This window comes from Hemiscyllium ocellatum, chromosome 18, assembly GCF_020745735.1.
Source record: "Hemiscyllium ocellatum isolate sHemOce1 chromosome 18, sHemOce1.pat.X.cur, whole genome shotgun sequence".
Lineage (NCBI taxonomy): Eukaryota > Metazoa > Chordata > Chondrichthyes > Orectolobiformes > Hemiscylliidae > Hemiscyllium > Hemiscyllium ocellatum.
The window spans coordinates 50,930,797-50,950,479 of NC_083418.1; the positions used below are offsets into that span (position 1 = coordinate 50,930,797).

Genomic DNA, 19,683 nt, shown 5'->3' on the forward strand with positions numbered 1-19,683 from the left:
AGGTCGTGCATTCCAGCTCACCATAACACATATTCACTCACTCACCCTCTTTCCACCTCCACCCTCCTCACTTTCTAGATTTCTCCAACTTGCTTGGATTTCTGAGAGGGGTAAAGGACCAAGAATGATGACAGATAATCAGAAACATTTTATAAATATGACTTGAATCCTAAAACTTCACAAAACATGAAGTGATGTGGGAGAAAAGTTATGACAAGACCCTAAACCCAGAATGCGGAGCCCAACCCTTAGCCACTTGCACCAACGAAAGGTTTTAAACACTTGAAATCCTCACTTCCCCTAACAAAGGGAAAAATATAAGCTACTAGACAGTACATCATCACTTCTTCATCTAAATACACTTGCCAATTTTAATGTAGACACTATTGCCAGCACAAAATGATAACAGCATTGAGCATACGAAAAGCAAAGCAGAATCCACTGGAACAGAAAATCCAGACAGGATAAACTCGACCCCAGTTTCTGCTCTTAGGAGGTGGAGGTGCTGTCTGGCTTGTTGTGTTCTTCCAACCTCTGGTTTGTCATCTTTGGATTCCAGCATTTGCAGGTTTTTTTTGTCTCAGTCTCTGCTCTTGGTCACAGTGGCCACCCCCCAGCGCCCTGCTTTCTGCCTGGCCTCAGTCCAGTACTAAGCCACCAAGTCCCACTTGGCCTTCTTTCAACTCCCAACATTAGCAGTGACTTCAGCAATGGAGACACCAACAAAAGGAGCTCTGCGGGCTGATGTGTGAATAACAGCTGCTAAAGGTGTGGTCTCTGCTGCTTCCAGTCATAGACAGTCAGATTGATAACAGATTCAACAAACAAGAGCCAAGTGAAAGCTTCCCTGGGTCGGGTTGAGTAGAGAGAAATATTCGAAATGCAAAATTCTGCCAAGCAGCAGTAATGTATCACCTTTGTAAGATGACCTCACAGGGTAAAAAATGAGGTCTGCAGATGCTGGAGATCACGATGAAGGGCTTATGCCCGAAACGTCGAATTTCCTATTCCTTGGATGCTGCCTAACCTGCTGTGCTTTAACCAGCAACACATTTTCAGCCAAGATGACCTCACACCCAAGATTAAAGAATAGAAGCTTGAAAGAGAAAGCTTCTTCATGCTAATTAGGCATTCCAAGATCATATGGAAATAAAGTCTCACAAAACTCATGCAGTTACTAGTTATACTTACAAGTTTCCTCATCTACAGTTGTAATACATGAGTGCAGTAAAACATTTGACCTAGCAAAGCAGGGCTCAGTGAAATGTAGACACACTGTGACTCAGGGCAGTATCCTCAGCCAAACCTCCTTCAGCTGATCAAAGGCCTTTCCTCGATCACAAAAATCAGATGGGAAAATGTTTACTGATGACTGCTTAATGTTAAGTTTAATCCACAATTCTTCAGATACTGAAGCAATCCCTATCCCAATACAGCCAGATCTGGACAACATCCACATTTGGGTTGATGAATAGCAAGTAATATTGGTGCTAGATAATTCCAGGCAATAACTATTTTCAAACAGAACAGAATCTAACCTTCATTGTCACTGAACAGCATCACCACCGAATTCCCCATCAACAACACCCTGAGGTTTTAATGACCAGAAGAGTGGCATTATTCTAAACAAAACAGCTCACACATTTGGCATACCTTCCACCAACTTAAATGTTCATTTCTTTTCTAGTGCTAGTGACAGCAGCATGTTCCATCTAAAGGTACACTGCAGCAATTTGCTGCAGCTCCTCTGATAGCATCTTCAAAACCTATGCCCTGTAGGACTTGTGATGCAGCGAGTAACATCTGTACGAGCTAGAAGCTGCAGCTTCGAGTCGCACTCCAAGACCAGATGGCCATTGAAATGTGTTCATCACATTGTTTAAAATGTTGATCATCAACCTATAATCCTTCCAAAACACCCATGGCAGAGTTTGAGAGTTTTCAACTGCAGTACAACAGCATCCCCACATTAAAAGACTCCATGCACAGGTTCCTGCCAAGGGCAGGTGTATTACTGACCTTGAGGGACAAGAAGATGTCAACGAAGACAAGAACGAAGAAAATGTGATGGCCCCATGCCTCTAGTACCCAGAAGGACACAAGCCTGTGAATGAGTCACAACAACCTGCATTTACATTCAAGGTAAGGGAGGTAAGGAGACAGCATGGTGTAGGGTGACCGCAGTGTTGAGAGACTCGGGGATTGAAGAGATTGAGGTTCAAAACGATGAACTATCTGCAAAAAATTGTGTTTTCAACATAACCCACAATTCCAACAGATATGATGGATTTAATCAAGAAAATAAACTGAGAACAAGTCAGCAAATTAGATATGCAACTCTATGCTTTTATTTATAGGTTATGAAACAGAAAAGGGATACAATTCAGACTGTATAATCTGTTTTGTTATATAGTTTTGGATCGATTGTGCTAACATACATTAATTCCCACAGAATCTGCCAAAAAGTAGTCAGTCAATTCCCTGATGACTTCAAAATAAATCCATTTTATTTTTTAATGTTTTCAGATACATACAGCAAATCCATACATCACATCTTATCACTCCAGGTACCTTAAACATGCTTGTGTCAAAGGTGTAAAGCTCAGAAATAGAATGTAATGCTATCGTTTAACCTATATGGAATAAAATTCCTACATTTGGAAATATTTACATTTTTTGAATTGAATAGAATCACTTCTACTACTTAAAAAACTAATGTTAAAATAAATTAAATTAAAGCACTACAAACAAAATGAAGATTAATTTCCGAGGAGAGATCTGCATACTTTCACACGTAACAAAAAATGGAGGTGACTTGTTTGTTCCCACAAAGAGTTTGGAAGAGATAAACTGAGAAAGTTTATTTCTACTAGGTGTAGGATGGCTCATTAGTTGCAGTTAACTCTAACTGCCTGCTGAAATGCAGAGAAAAAATGAGGTACGAAGGTAAACTGGCCAAAAATATAAAGGAGGATAGTAAAAGCTTTTTTAGGTATGTGCAAGGCAAAAAAATGGTTAAGACTAAAATTGGGCTCTTGAAGACAGAGGTGAATACATTACGGGGAACAAAGAAATGGCAGAAGAGTTGAATTGGTACTTCAGATCTGTGTTCACTGGGGAAGACACAAGCAATCTCCCAGAGGTAATAGTGGCTGAAGGACCTGAACTGATGGGAATTTATATTTACCAGAAAATAGTGTTGGAGAGACTGTTAGGTTTGAAGGCTGATAAGTCCCCGGGACCTGATGGCCTCCGTCCCAGGGTACTGAAGGAGGTGGCTCTAGAAATCGTAGATGCATTGGTGATCATTTTCCAATGTTCTATAGATTCAGGATCAGTTTCTGCGGATTGGAGGGCGGCTAGTGTTTCCCTCCTTTCTTGAAAAGTAGGATGAGAGAAAGCAGTGAATTATAGATCAGTTAGTCTGATCTCAGTGGTGGGAAAGATGCTGGAGTCAATTATAAAGGATGAAATTACGACACATCTGGATAGCAGTAACAGGATAGGTCAGAATTAGCATGGATTTATGAAGGGGAAATCATGCTTGACTAATCTTCTGGAATTTTTTGAGGATGTAACTCTGAAGATGGACAAGTGACATCCAGTGGATGTAGTGTATCTGGACTTTCAGAAAGCCTTTGATAAAGTCCCACATAGGAGGTTAGTAAGCAAAATTAGGGTGCATGGTATTGGGGGCAAAATACTGACTTGGATTGAAAATTGGTTGGCTGACAGGAAACAAAGAGTAGTGATAAACTGTTCCCTTTCAGAATGGCAGGCGGTAACCAGTGGGGTACCACAGGAATCGATGCTAGGACCGCAGCTTTTTACAATATACATTAATGATATAGGTGATGGTATTAAAAGTAATATTAGCAAATTTGTTGATGATACAAAGCTGGGTGGCAGGGTGAAATGTGAGGAGGATGTTAGGAGATTACAGTGTGACCTGGATAGGCTAGGTGAGTGGACAGATACATGGCAGATGCAGTTTAATGTGGATAAATGTGTGGTTATCCACTTAGGTGGCAAGAACAGGAAGGCAGATTACTACCTAAATGGAGTCAAGTTAGGTAAAGGGGCAGTACAACGAGACCTACGTGTTCTTGTACATCAGTCAATGAAAGCAAGCATGCAGGTACAGCAGGCAGTGAAGACAGCTAATAGCATGCTGACCTTCATAACAAAAGGAATTGAGTGTAGAAGCAAAGAGGTTCTTCTGCAGCTATACAGGGCCCTGGTGAGATCACAACTGGAATATTGTGCACAGTTTTGGTCTCCAAATTTGAGGAAAGACATTCTGGCTATTGAGGGAGTGCAGCGTAGGTTCACAAGGTCAATTCCTGGAATGGTGGGACTATCTTACGTTGAAAGATTGGAGCCATTGGGCTTGTATACTCTTGAGTTTAGAAGGCTGAGAGGGGATCTGATTGAGACGTATAAGATTATTAAAGGATTGAACACTCTGGAGGCAGGAAGCATGTTTCCGCTGATGGCTGAGTCCCGAACTAGAGGACACAGTTTAAAAATAAGGGGTAGGCCATTTAGAAGAGAGTTGAGAAGAAACTTCTTCACCCAGAGAGTGGTGAGTGTGTGGAATGCTCTGCCCCAGAAGGCTGTGGAGGCCAAGTCTCTGGATACTTTCGAGAAAGAGTTGGATAGAGCTCTTAAGGAAAGTGGAATCAAGGGTTATGGGGAAAAGGCAGGAACAGGATACTGATTGAGGATGATCAGTCATGATCATAATGAATGGTGGTGCTGGCTCAAAGCCAGAATGGCCTACTCCTGCATCTATTGTCTATTGAAATGGTGCAGGAAGCCACTCAGTTCAAGGGCAAGTAAGGATGGGGGAGAAATGGTGGCCTTGCCACTAACATCCAGATCCTATGAAAGAATTCCTAGTATGTTTGAAATGCTATTGTCCTCTACCTCAAAGACAGACACAAAACATTTATTCAACTCCTCTGCCATTTCCTGGTTCACCACTGTTATTTCTCCAGCCTCATCCTTAAAGGAGCGCAGATTCATTTTTAGCCTCTCTCTCCCTTTTTTATACATTTAAAGAAGCGCTTGCTGTTTGCTTTGATATTAATTCAAGTTAACCCTCAAAATTATTTTCTCCCAAACAGTTCATTTGAAGCACATCCCACATGAACAGCTCCTTTCTATCCCTTACAGGTACTTCTGCTACAACGTTGCATTCCTCTGTAATCCCGCACTATAGAAAATCTCGCTGTACAAGATTGTAAAAGAAAATTGCTATACACATTCAGTAAAAAGTTTGCATTATCCAAACAGCATCCACAATTCATCAAGCAGGTCATAACCTTTCCAGAATCTGAGGATTCTTGGAAGATTACTTCTTGTGTAACTACTATCTCTGTAACCAATGTTTTTAATATCCTATGATGCATTTCATCGGAACCAGTGGACTTATCAGTCTTTGGCCCCGTGAGTTTCCTGAATACTTTTTCTCTAGTAGCCCTTTTGGTTCCTTGATTATTTAGTATTTTATGTTAACGAGAGTCATGTTAACAAGACTCTCATTATACTGGAACTACCTTACTGGTGCTCGTGTTTCACCACCTGAAACCCATTTCACACCAATCTTTGATTCATGTTTTTAACTTCTTGACTTTATTTATCCTTTGCCATGGACTTAGACACAAGGAACAAAACGGAATATTTCCAATTTTACAAAACTAAGCAGAAATGTTTAAAAGTATGAATGCATGAAGATGTAAACATTTTCATACAGATTTGTATAGGTTTAGTGATTGGGCAAGATCATTGATTGAATGTAATGTGGAAAATATAAGGTTATCCAGTTTGACAGAAAGGACAGATGTGCAGAGTATTTGTAACTGGTAAGAGGTTGGAACGTGTAGACGTGCAAAGGGACTTGGGTGTCCTTGTTGATAAGTTGCTGAAGATTAATTTTCAGCAAGCTCTGAGGAAGGTTGATGAATGTTAGTCTTCCTTCCCTCCCTCTATCCTGTTTGTTACTTCCTCAAAAAACTCTAATAAATTGACCAGGCTTGATTTCCCCTCCATGAAACCACTGACTCTGCTTCATTATATTACATATTTCTAAATACCGTGCTATTATGTTCCTTTTCATCGACTATTGACATTTTCCTAACAATAAATGTTAAACTAACTGGCCTGGAGTTACCTTTTTATTTTGTTTCCTTTCCCTTCTAAATAAAGGTATTAGATTGGCAGTTTTCCTGTCCTCCAGCACTTTCCAGAATCTGAGAATTCTTGGAAGATAACTACATGTGTAACTACTATCTCTGTAACTAATGTTTTTAATATCCTACGATGCATTTCATCAGAACCTGTGGACTTATCAGTGTTTGGCCCCGTAAATTTCCTGAATACGTTTTCTCTAGTGGCCCTTTTGGTTCCTTGATTATTTAGTATTTTTGAAATGCTATTATTTTCTTCTACCATGAAGACAGACACAAAGCATTTATTCAACCCTTCTACCATTTCCTTGACTGAGATTGTTAGGACTTTTAATTCATGTACAAAAAGCAGCAGTGGATTAAGAATCCATATCAGCTTTTAAAAAGGAAATGGATAAATACTTCAAAAAGTAAAACAAAATGAAATTTACAAGAATAAATGGGTATTTCTTTCAAATTACAGATACAGCATGCTGTTCCTCTATGCTGTAAAATTCCTAAATTCTACGAATAAATCTCTTGTAGCAAAAGCAACATCTTACAAAAACATTCTTTGAATCAATTGATGAACTTAAAATATGTAGTCATTATATTCAATCTGACCACTGGCACAGGTATTTCAACAGTCAATAATGACAAGCATGTAAATCAATTAAAATGCACTTCACAAAATAACATCTTGGAATAGTGTATGAAGAATGTTAAAATATAAAGCGGTAAATGTGGCTTGCTTGAAAAGAACAGGTTCCCTCAGATCTCTGATTCCCAAAGACATTTCATAAGTTAGCAAAGTTGAAGTCCAGGAGATTAAAGGGAGATTGAAAGCATGCGCATAAAATTAATTCAAGATTAGAGTAGGAGTGAGCAGTTGTTTTTCAGACAGATATCTAATAGAATCTGATAATTTATTGCAAGGGAAACTGAATACAAAAGTAAGGAGATTATTCTTCAGTTATATAGAGCATTCATCAGACCACAGAGTATTGGCCTCCTTATTTAAGGAGGAATGTAAACGTGTTGGGAGCAGTCCAGAGAAAGTTTATACATGAATTAATACATGGAATAGATTGGGTGTTTTATGAGAAAGGGTTGGACAGATTCCACTTGCCCACTGGAATTTCAAAGATTTCAAATAAGTTGCATTTTAATCTAAGATCTTGGGGAGGGTAAATGTGGAAAAAATGTTTCTTCATGTGCGACACTTTGAAACTAGGTATCACCATTTAAAAATAAGAGATCACCCATTTAAGCAAAGATAAGGAAAATTCCACCCCCCCCAAACCAAAGATGACCAGGAGTCTTTGAATGCTGGAATGAATAAGAAGAATTGTCCTCTAGAAGAGTCAGTAACCAGAAGACAAAGACTTAGGGTGACAAGATCAAGGGGATGGGAACAATTGATTTCAAAGTGCATTGTAACTGGCTCCCTCCGCTTGCTTCCCTAACTTCCAATCCTCGCAAATATTACTCACCCACAACATTCAGAGTGACACAAGCACACAAGCCAATTGAAATCCATGCTGCACCTCACTTACCCCTCATGGTGACATGTTTAATCCACATACTGCTTGCCTTCTATCTCAGTGGCTTATAAGCATGCAATCTTTAGATCAAGGAATGCAAAACACAGGAAGTTACCAAGTTCCTAGCGAAGAATCCTCTGTCGAATGACAGTCGGTTTTAAATTACCATGGCAAAAACGGTCTGTACAAGCCAGGATCCCTGAGCAGCTAATCTCCACCAATGCAGCCAGTACAAACCCTTCCTGCACTTTGTAGACATTACCAAGAAGTGACCCTTAAGTGTCAGGCAAATCAGCTGGTGTTAATGAATGATTTAAAAAAAGAGGCAAGTTGAAGATTTTGTTTTACGTAGGGACTTAAAATGATCTGTAGTGCACTGCCTGAAAAGATGGTGGAAGTAAATTTAAAAGTTAATTTCTGAAAGAACATTAAATAAGTACTTGCAGGGAAAAACATACATGTTTATTGGGAAAGAGCAGAAGCAGTGGGCTAATTGGTTAGCTCGCTCAAAGTGCTGAAACAAACAATTCTTCTATGCTGTAAGATTCTACAATTCTAAGCTCTCCAGTACTGAGGGAAATGCCTAGACATAGGGTTAGATCTATGGCAACAAACTGGTAAAGAGTAGTTTTGGATCAGCAATATGAAGACCAGGATTATAGAAGGCAAATGAGATTGACCGTGGAGCTTTTCATGTAATCATTCCACTGTGAGAGCAAGATTAGATTGGCTGAGATATTAAAGGTTATGGGAGGTTGTTGGGCAGGGTGGGGGGGCATTACTGCAATTAAACGGTGTGGAATATTAAAAATAGGGAGCTACAGCAGTACAGTGGGATATTAAAAGTTATAAGAAATTAGGAGAAAAGTAAAATTTTGAAGTTGTGAATCAAATTTCTTTTGTTTCAAGTTTGGCAGATAATAGAACTTTCACAATAAAATGCATTGTCTATTAAAAGCATTGCCTTCCAAATGCTGAACTGTGCTCATTTGGAACTCTGATCTCTGAGTGAGATGGTCCTGGGTTAAGACACAAGTAATCTGCGATAATGTTTCAGTGCAGAACTGAGAGTGCTACACTGCCGTGATTAGTCAACAACTCCTTTATCGTTGTACCATGTGACTATCAGAATGAGATGAACCTTGGGTGCCTTTTCATTCAGCAATTCCTGTTTCGGAGAAATATTTATACTGTATGCCTTGGAATGCATCAGGGGACAGCAATAAATAATTTCAGATGAGGAAAAATTTCTGAAGGGCCTGTCAGTAGACACTATAGGAAGCAATACAGTTGGATCATGGGGCAGCAAAGCAAAATGAACTGATCGAATGACAGGGACCTCATTACTAAGCCAAAATGTTTTACGTACAAACCTCACTCAAAAGGATCAGTCTACGTAAATAAAACTATCACTTTAAATACAATATTGCTGGAGTCACACTGAGCAAAGTCTACCCTCCAATGGGAGATGTGTCAATATCCTGTTCAACATTTACCCCTCAATTAAGACAGTCATTATTTTAATTATTTATCTTACTGCTTGTGGGATCATGCTGTATATAGATTAACTGGAAGGTGCGAGAAAGATCCTAGTTGAGTCAGAATCATCCAGCACTAAATACGATGTGATGTCTAAAATGTGAAGTCTCCAGAAAGAACATCAACATATTTGAGACATTAACATTTGCATTGATATAGTACTTCATAACATTATCAAAAATAATCAGCAACAGCTTGAACTAACATTGTGGCCTTGCTCTAGACAAAAATCAAGGTGCTTTGGGGAGTAATGAAACAAAAATGGCCACTCGAGCAAAGGAGTATTGAGAAGAGGGAATCAGAGTTCTTAGGAGGATCTTCAAGAAAGAGAGATTGAAAGAACATCAGACTACTTCACAAAATGAATTAGTTCTTGGCTTATCAAACTGGAATACACACCCATTCTCTACAATCTCATTGCATAAGACAATACTGCCATCCTTGGGATATCCTCCCTTAAAAAAAAAGGAACCAAACTATAGACAGTACTGTAGATAAAATTTCATCAAAGCTCTACAGCAGCAAGGTACTTTTACTCTTGTATTCAAATCCCACTGCAATTAAGGAGAATGTACCATTTTCACTCCCCCCCCCCCCCCCCCCCACACACTGCTTACTACACGGACATGCTACCTTTTGGTGACTCATGAACAAGGATACCCAGGTCCCTTTGGACAGGCAGAAGTTTAATTTAGATAAATGTGAGGTGCTGCATTTTGAAAAGGCAAACCAGGGCAGAACCTAGACACTTAACTGTAAGGTTCTTGGAAGTGATGCTGAACAAAAAAGACATTGGAGTGAAGGCTCATACTTCCTTGGAAGGTCAACAGAATAATGAGGAAGACTTATGAAGATGTATGGTATGCTTGCCTTTATTGGTCAGTACATTACATATAGGAGTTGGGAGGTCATGTTGCCACTATACAGGATATTGGTTAGGCCACGTTTGGACTACTGTGTTCAAATCTGGTCTCCTTACTATAGGAAGGATCTTGTAAAACTTGAAAAGGTTCAGAAAATATTTACAAGGATGTTGCCAGGGATGGAGGGTTTGAGCTATAGGGAGAGGCTGAATAGCCTCGGGCTATTTTCCCTGGAACATTAGAGGCTGAGGAGTGACCTCACAGAGGTTTATAAAATCATGTGTGTCATAGATAGGGTAAATAGCCAAGGTCTTTCCCTTGAGCTGGTAGAATCCAAAACTAGAGGACATAACTTTAAGGTGAGAAGGGAATGATTTAAAATTGACCTAAGAGGTAATTTTATCATGCAGAGGGTGGTGCATGTATGGAATGAGCTGTCTGGGGAAGTGGTGGAGGCTGGTACAATTACAACATTCAAAGCATCTGAATGGTAAATGAATACGAAGGGTTGAGGAGGATATGGACTAAATGCTGGCAAATTGGTCAAGATTAATTTAGGATATCTGGTCAGCATGGGTGAGTTAGACCGAAAGGTCTGTTTCCATACTGTACAGCTGTATGTCTCTATGAAGTGCACTATCGAACCATTCGCTGTTTAAGAAGTATTCTTTTTGTTTTTCTTTTCCCCAAAGTGAATAACTTCACATTTACTCATATTATTTTTCATTGGCCATGTTCTAGTCTATTCACTTAGCCTCTAATGTGTCCTGAAGCCTCCTTGAATTTTCCTAACAACTTACATTTCCACCCAATATGGTATCATCAGTAAACTTGGAAATATTACAATTTGTTCTCACATCTAAATTACCTGCAACTCTGTGGACTCAGAACTAGAAATAACACAATGACAGTGCTGGCAACACTGTGTCATCCTTTCTGGTCCAACCCCAAGAGCTCTAACTTTATTTACAATACTCTTGTGGGACCTTAACAGAAGCTTTGAAAATCGAAACATGCCACATCCACTGGTTTTCCTTACAAGAAATAATCTCAATAAACTTCAACAACATTGTCAAACTGATTTTCCTTTCATAAATCCATGATGAACCTGCTCAATTTTATCAAATATTTCTAAATGAACAGTTACCAAACACATCATAATAGATACTATAATTTTCCCAATCAATACATGAAACTAACAGATCCATAGTTCTCAATTTTGCCTCTTCTTTCCTTCTTAAACAATGGGACTACATTTGCTACTTTCCAGTGTGCCAAAGCTTTTCTAAAAATGATCGAATTTTGAAAACTACCCACCAATGCAAACAATACCTCTCTAGCAGCTTTCTTCAACAGTCTGGAAAGGTGTTCATCTGGACCAGGGGATTTATTATCCTTCAATCCGCTTAATCTTTCAAGTAATTCTTGTTTACTAATGCTAATTTTAGTTCTCCAGTTTCACAAGACCCTTGGTCACCCAATGTTTCTGGGAGAATTTCTGCATCATCTTCCAATGAAGACAAGCACCAAGTAAGTGTATAGTTTCTCCACTGTAAATTCTCCTGTCCTAGCTGATCTTTTTTCATACATTTAAAACTTTTGCAATCTGCTTTAATGTTCCTTGGTAATTTGCATTCATATTACCTTTTTCCTTTTCCAAATCAGTTTCTTGGCCCTCCTTTGCTGGGTTCTAGTTTCCTTCCTGAACTTCAGGCTCACCATTGTTTTCTGGCACCCTTATAAGCCAGCTCGTTAGATCTAATGGAATATTTAACTATTTTTGTTAACCAGAGAATTTACCTTTGCATGATTGTGCCTTAGAGAAACTAAGAGAGACTGTGGAGTTTTCTTTAGATGTGTGCTTAAAATCGCATTTTCAAAATCCCTTCACTGGCATTACTGAGGCACAGTATTAGACATGCCAGCTTTCGAATGAGATGTTAAACCAAGATCCATATGGCATCTCCAGGGAAATGTAAGAGATTCTACAGAACTATTAAGAGCGAGCTGGGAAGTTCTCCTTCTATATTGATCAACACCGAACTCTCATACAGAGAAACAGTGACATGAGGTAAAATTGCTAAGCTATAATCCAGAAGCCCAGATGAATGAGACAAAGGTCCAAATCACACCATGGCAGCTGGTTAAATTCAGTTAATAACTCTAGAATTGAATATTTATCTCTGACAACTATTATCAATCAATGTAAAAAGTAATCTGGTTCACTAATGTCCTTTAGAGAAGGAGATCTGCCAACCTTACCTAGTCTGGCCTACATATGACTCCAGAAGCACAGCAATGTAGTTGATTCTTAACTGCCATTTAAAATGGTCCAGCAAATCATCGACTCAAGGGTATCAGGGATGGGCAAAAAAATGCTGGCATTTCCAGTGACACCCATATCCCATCAAAGAATAAAAAAACAGCGAGCAGATCTTTTGATAATTTATTTAAGGTGTTCTTCACAGGACCTTGTTCATAAACAGACTGCCACATTATAATAAGATGGATTAGAGATAGCACACATTGTTCCACTGTTAGATAGTTGTAGAGAGAACTAATGTACAAGATTGATGAAACAAGCAAGATAAAAGAAAGCCTTTCTTTCTTCATTAACCCTCATAAAGGCAACACAGGGTGAGACAAGCCTCAGATGGGACATAAATGTAGACCAGTCGAGCCCTAATGGTTTTTTCTGTGCTGCCTATGTAACACCACCCAAGGTATTCTTACCCACCAAGGACTGATTTCTGTCAGTCATCAAAAACTTCAACTGATCTCACTCCCTTGGCTGATTTTTGCCTGGAGTTTCCATTGGTATTTTTTTTAAAAATAGGGACCCCAAATAGGGCAGCACAGTGGCTCAGTAGTCAGCTCTTCTGCTTCATACCACCAGGGACCTAGGATCGATTCCACCCTCTACCTGTGCAACTGTCTGTGTGGATTAGATTAGATTAGATTACTTACAGTGTGGAAACAGGCCCTTCGGCCCTACAAGTCCACACCGACCCACCAAAGCGCAACCCATCCATACCCCTACATTTACCCCTTACCTAACACTACGGGCAATTTAGCATGGCCAATTCACCTGACCCGCACATCTTTGGACTGTGGGAGGAAACCGGAGCACCCGGAGGAAACCCACGCAGACACGGGGAGAACGTGCAAACTCCACACAGTCCGTCGCCTGAGGCGGGAATTGAACCCGGGTCTCAGGCACTGTGAGGCAGCAGTGCTGACCAGTTCACACATTCTCCCTGTATCTGCATGGGTTTCCTCTGGGTGCTCTGGTTTTCCTCCCACAGTCCAAAGATATGCTGGTTAGGTGGACAGGCCATGTTAAATTGCCCATAGTGTCCAGGGATCTGCAGATTAAGTGGGTTAGTCGAGGGTAATGCATGGTTACAGGGATAGTGCAGGGGTTGGGTCTATATGGAACGCTCTTCAGAGGGCCAGTATGAACTGAATGGGCCGAATGGCCTGCTTCTATACTCTAGGGATTCCACAATTCTATGTAGATTCTTCATAGATCACACAGACATATATATTACAGAGGCTTTACACTTGTATTTTATGGCAATTCCCACCCATATGAAGATAGCCAACCAATGAGAGTCAACTTGGCTCACGTTCATACTTCTCTGAAGAGTATCCAGTCAGTCCCAGTCCACATTGCTACCCCCTGAAAGTCACTCAAAGTCCCCATTTCTACTGCCCTCATAGGCAGCATGTTTCAGTTCATTACCACTCACTATGTTCTTGGCCCTGTTGCACTCCTTTCCCAAATCTTAAATCTGTGAACCCTAGTTCTTGTACAGTTGGCTAATGGGATCAACTTATCCTTGTTAACTCATTTAAATCTGTCATAATATTCTATACCTCTTATACATGGAGAGCAGTGTGATCAGGGCAAATGGTGGGAGGTAAAAACTGGTGGCAGAGAGCCCTTCAACCTGTTTCCACCTTTCAGAGGCCAAGTGTGGCCTCCCAGGAAAATAGGTAGGTATTTGGTAGGTGTTCCTTCCATGTGTCTTTTGATTGGTCAAGTGGTTTAAATCAGGAGACACTATTACAACTGAGAGAGTACAGTTAGGAAATTCACTTCTAAAATATTTAACATCCAAAATAATTAATTAAATAGAATAGTGATGTCTGGGTATGCGACGTGCTGCAGCTGTAGGATGTGGGAGCTGGTGGACGCCAGTACGATCTACGGCGATCACATCTGCAGCAAGTGTTGGCTGCTCGAGGAACTTTGACTCAGAGTTGATGAGCTGGAGTCCGGGCTGCAGACCCTGCAACACATCAGGGAGGAGGAGAGTTACCTGGACACTCTGTTTCAGGTGGCAGTCACACCCCTTACATTAATTACATCAAACTTGGGCCGTAGTCAGGAACAGATGGTGTGACTGCAAATGAAGCAGGTATGGAGATCCAGCATTTATTTTGGAGGAGCCACAGCCACAGTTAAAGCCCTTGTCCAATGGTTATGGAGCTCTTGCTCCCAATGTGGTCAAGGCATAGACTGCAGGTAGGAGGAGTACAGTACCCATTGTACAGCACGCCTTTCAAGTAGACAGGAGAAACATATTCATAATAGGTGGGGGAATAGATACTGCTCTCTGCAGCAAAGACAGAGAGTCTGAAATGCCATATTACCTACCAGGTGCCAATGGTCAGGACATATATTATGTGCTGGACAGCAACTTTGGAGTGAGAAGGGAAGGATCCACCTGGTATGGTCCACATGCATACCAATGACATAGGTAGTACTAGGAAAGAGATTTGGTTGAGGAATTACAAGCAGTTCAGGGCCAAATTAAAAAGAACCACAAAAGTAATAACCTCCAGATTACTACTTGAGGTACATGCAATTTGGTGTAGGGTAAATAAGATTAGAGAGATAAACAAATGGCTCAAAGACTGGTCTGGGAGAAATGAGTTCCAATTCATGTGGCACTAGGGAAAGAGTGCTCTTCTGATGGGACAGGCTTAATGTGAATCATGCAGGGACCAATCTTTTGGCACAGTGTATAGTTATTTTAATCAACCTGTTCTGACATGCAATGACATACATCCAGTACGGGTGGGGATTGAACCCAAACCTTTTAATCACTGGAAGGGGCACTATCACTGCACCACAGGAGTCCGTTGGGGAAACATGGAACTAGGGTTGTAGACAGTGCTTTAAGCTAATTAGTAAAAGGAGTTCAATTGTAGGAAACTTTTTTAAAAATCAAAGAAAAAGAAATGAGACAGTAGGGGTGCAGGGCAGTTAAGAGGCTAATGATAATCAAAGTGTGACAAAAAGGCCCAAACAAAATGAGCAGAAATCAGAACTGGGAAGCAATAACACAGTACAATGACAATGCAACAGAAATAAATGACCATGACTTGACAGTTACCACAGAGGTAGTGTTGTAAGCTGACCAAGACTGGGAACTCAATATTCAAGGATATTAGAGTTTTGGAAGAATTAGTGTAAAGGAAAAGGAAATGGGGTAGCTTTGTTAATATAAGGTTGTTATTAGTGTGGTGGTGGTATAGTGCAATGGGTTGCGATATATAATTAGCTTGGTGGAAATAAGAAATAGCAAGGGAAAGAAGTCTGAGTGACAGTTGTTTATAGCCCTTCAAAGGATTGTCTCACTGTAAGAAAACATATAAAATGGGAAATAATGGAGGCATGTAAGAAAGGTACAATTGTCATGGGTGATTTCAATCAGCGTACTGTCTAGGTGAGTCAGATTGACATGTGTAATGCAGAAAATTAATTTATAGAGTGCATCAGAGATTGTTTCTTGAGAGCAAAACGTTGCATCGCATACTTGGGAACAGGCCATCTTAGATCCAATAATGTATGATTAATAAGAGATCTCTTATGAAAGTATCCTCTAAGGTGTAGCTATCAGAACACGCAGAATTTCAACTCGGGTCTCAGTGTCCTGAACTTAAATAAGGGCAATTGCAGACGCAAGAAAAAAAGCATTGTCTACTAGAGGCTCAGCAAATAGACTAAAGGAAGGTCAATGGATGAGCAGTGGCAGACGTTTAAGCAGATATTTCATCACATCTATCAAAGCATTACTGCAGTCATAAAAAACCCAATGAAAAAAATAAAACACCCATGGCTAACAAAGATGGTCAAAGAGAGCATCTCATCAAAACTAAGCCAAGCAAAGTGGTGAAAACTAGTGGTAGGTTAGAGGGTTGTAAATCCTTTAGGAATCTGAAGCAGATCACTATACAGATAATAAAGGGGGAAAAATTTATTCTGAAAATAAATTGACAAGAAATATGAAAACAAACAGCAACAGTTCCTACAGATATATTTTTACAAAGTAGCTGAAGTAAATCTGAGGCCCTTGCAGGATGTAATTGGGGAATCCATAACAGGGAACACAGATGGCAAATTTAAACCAAATTTTTGCATCATTCTTCACAATGGAGCACACTATAAACATCCCAAAGATAGCAGTTACACAAGGTGCTAATGAGAGGAAGGGTTTTGTTATATAGCCTCTACAACAAGGGACAAAGTATTTGACAAACTAATGCGACTCAAGGCAGAAAAGTTGCCAGAACCTGATGGCCTTCATTCAAGGGTTTTATTGGAAGTGGTTGCAGAGATAGGTGACAGTGATCAAAATAGTCCAGAACTCAGTGGATTGGAGGTTTTATGAAAATTCCAATGGATTGGAAAACCAATAATATGACTCCCTTGTTCAAGAAAGGAGAATCATAGAATCCCTAGAATTCCCACAGTGTGGAAGCAGACCATTTTGTCCACTAAGCCCACACCGAGCCTCCAAACAACATCCCACTCAGACCCACCCCATCTCCGTAACTCCACATTTCCCATGGCTAACCCAACTAACCTAACATCCCTGGACACTATCCGCAATTTAGCATGGCCAATCCCCTAACCCTGCGCAATTTTTGACTGTGGGAGATAATCAAAGCACCCAGAGGAAACTCATACAGACACTGGGAGAAAGTGCAAATTCCACACAAATAGTCACTGAGGGTAGAATCAAACCCTGCCCCCATCACTGTGAGGCAGCAGTGCTAACCACTGAGCCACCATACCACACGGAGGGAGACAGAAAGCTACAAATTATGGCCTAGTTGGCCTGACATCGGTCATTGAGAAAGTGCTCGAGTCCACTGAGGAAGAAAAAGCTGAACATTTAGAAAAGCTTAACACATTCAGAGTCCACATGGTTTTATGAAAAGGAAATTACATTTGACATTTGTTTGAGCTCTTTGAGGATCTAATGCAGCTGGATTTTCAGAAGTCATTTGATAAGCTGGGTGAGGACACTGTATCAGTGTGGATTGAGAAAACACTGAAAACAGGTGGGATTAATGGGCCTTTTTCGGGTTGAAAAGATGCAACAACTGGAGTACTACAAGATCAGACCTAGGGCCTCAATTATTTATTATCTATGTTAAAGACTTGGAGGAATAAACAGGGTATACAAGGTGTAATGTATCCAAACTTTCTAACAACATAAAAATGTTGCCATGAGGACATAAGAAATCGGCAATGGTACAGAAATAAGGTGAGTGGGCAATAACTTGGCAGATGGTTTTTAGAAAAATGTGAGGTCATGAATCAAAAGACAAATTAATCTTTCAATAAAGTGAGACTCCAAAAAGTGGAGCCCATAAGGATCTGGATGACTTTGGGCATGAAAAACAAAAGGTTAGCATGCAGGTGCAACAATTAATTAAGGTGGTAAATGGAATTTTTGGTCTTTACTGCTGGTGTTTGGAATTTAATTGGAAAGTCGCAGAGAATTTTGGTGAGGCCTCACTTGGAGTACAAAAAGTGTGGCACTAGAAAAGCACAGCAAATCAGGCAGCATCCGAAGAGCAGGAGAATTGATGTTTCAGGCAAAAACCCTTCATCAGGAAGAGCTCAAGCCCAAAACGTCGATTCTCCTGCTCTTCCGATACTGCCTGATTTGCTGTGCTTTTCTAGTGCCACACTTTTCGACTCTGATCTCCAGCATCTGCAGTCCTCACTTTCTCCTTCTCACTGGGAGTACTACATACAGTTTTGATCACCATTATTAAGAGAAGACTGGCATTGCAAGCAGTTCAAGAACTTCAACAGACTAATTCTTGGGGTGAAGGGGTTAATTTATCAAATGTAAATAGCCAGACAGATTGGGTCTTTATCCGAGGATTATTCATTAAAGAACAGGTAGGCAGACTTTTGAAATAGCAGACAAGTGAGGGCTATGGGGTTGAACGGCCTACTCTTTTTAAAATGCTGTGTTCAAATCTTCCTCAGTCTCCTTTGTTGCAAGAACAACACCAGCTTCACTAACCTAAAATTGTACCTAGTGTTCCCATAATCGATCTGGAAGATCTCCTCTGCACCCTCTCAAGGACTTTAGCAACCTTCCCTGAGTAAAGATTGACACAATCTTCTAGTTGTGACCTAACCAGAACTTTGTAAAGTTTCAGCACATTCTCCCCCTCCCCCTGCTCTCTTGTACCCCAAGCCCAGGGATAGCATTTCGAGCCTCTTTAAGTGTATCGAGAGGCTTTATACAGAAAGCCTACGTATACACATTTGAGACAGAGAAGCCAAATGTGTATGCCAGTCGGAGGAAACCGGGGGCACCGTGCCTTGCGGCTGCAGCTGTAGACGTCCGCAGAAACTTGAGTGAGAGGGAGGCCTGTTTATTTTGGTGTGAGGTGACAGGCCTGGGGTTTGAGTTGCTGCAGTATCCCGCTCATAACGCCTGCAGCTAGGCCTCCACCAAGGACTCCCTTCACCCAGCCGCCTCCTTACCGAATTCCCCCACCACCCGTCCTCCCCAGCTCCTCCTGTGGGCTCTGCTACTCGGCTCCAAGGCTTGTTTCCCACCGCTGGAAGTGACCGCGGCCTGTGGATTACTCTGTCACGGAGGCGGGTTAGGCCTCAAGCTGTGCCGTGCTAAAGCAGCGGACTAGTCGGACTCTGACCTTGCCCCTTCCACCCTCACCCCGACCGAGTGACCATCCAACTCACCTCGCTCCGTTCTGGGTCCCTGGGGTGGAAGCTCCAGGGGCGCTCGCTGCCTGTCACTCAGTCGCCACACAGGCCCCACTCAGCGAACGCAGCGCCTCGGCGCTACACCGAGAGCGGCCGGCGGAAACAGCCGAGCGACTCCGGGGCTGCACGGAGCGGCCGACGGAAACAGCCGAGCGATCGAGCCGCTTCGTTATGGTGTTCCGTGTGTTCGCTGAGCCTCGGCGGGAGAACCACTGTATTGTCACAGCACAAAAGGAGGCCATGTGGCCCATCGTGGCTATACTGGTCCGGTGAATGAGCAAGTCACTTTATGACCAGCCTCCTCCCCATATTGAAGGCTCCGCCACAGAATAGTACGTTGAAGACCTTAAACACTCCTCGCGTGAAACATTTTTGTTCTCATCTCACTTTTGCTTCTTTTACTTTAAATATTTATTTTTCAGTCTTTTCATGGCTGGGGACATTTATCCCATCTACTCTGCTCAGACCTCTCATGATCTTGAATGTTTGGATCAAGTCCCCTCTGCTTTCTTCAG

General features: G+C 41.1%; 1 protein-coding gene across 2 annotated transcripts in view; it reads right to left on the bottom strand.

Moving 5' to 3' along the window:
- phrf1 (PHD and ring finger domains 1) overlaps positions 1-19,376 on the bottom strand; it is a 92,022-nt gene extending 72,646 nt beyond the window's left edge. For both annotated transcript variants that reach the window (XM_060838979.1, XM_060838980.1), the window contains exon 1: positions 19,145-19,376. The gene's annotated coding sequence lies outside the window, so the exon portion shown is untranslated. The remainder of the gene's footprint in view (positions 1-19,144) is intronic.
- Positions 19,377-19,683: the final 307 nt, after the last annotated feature.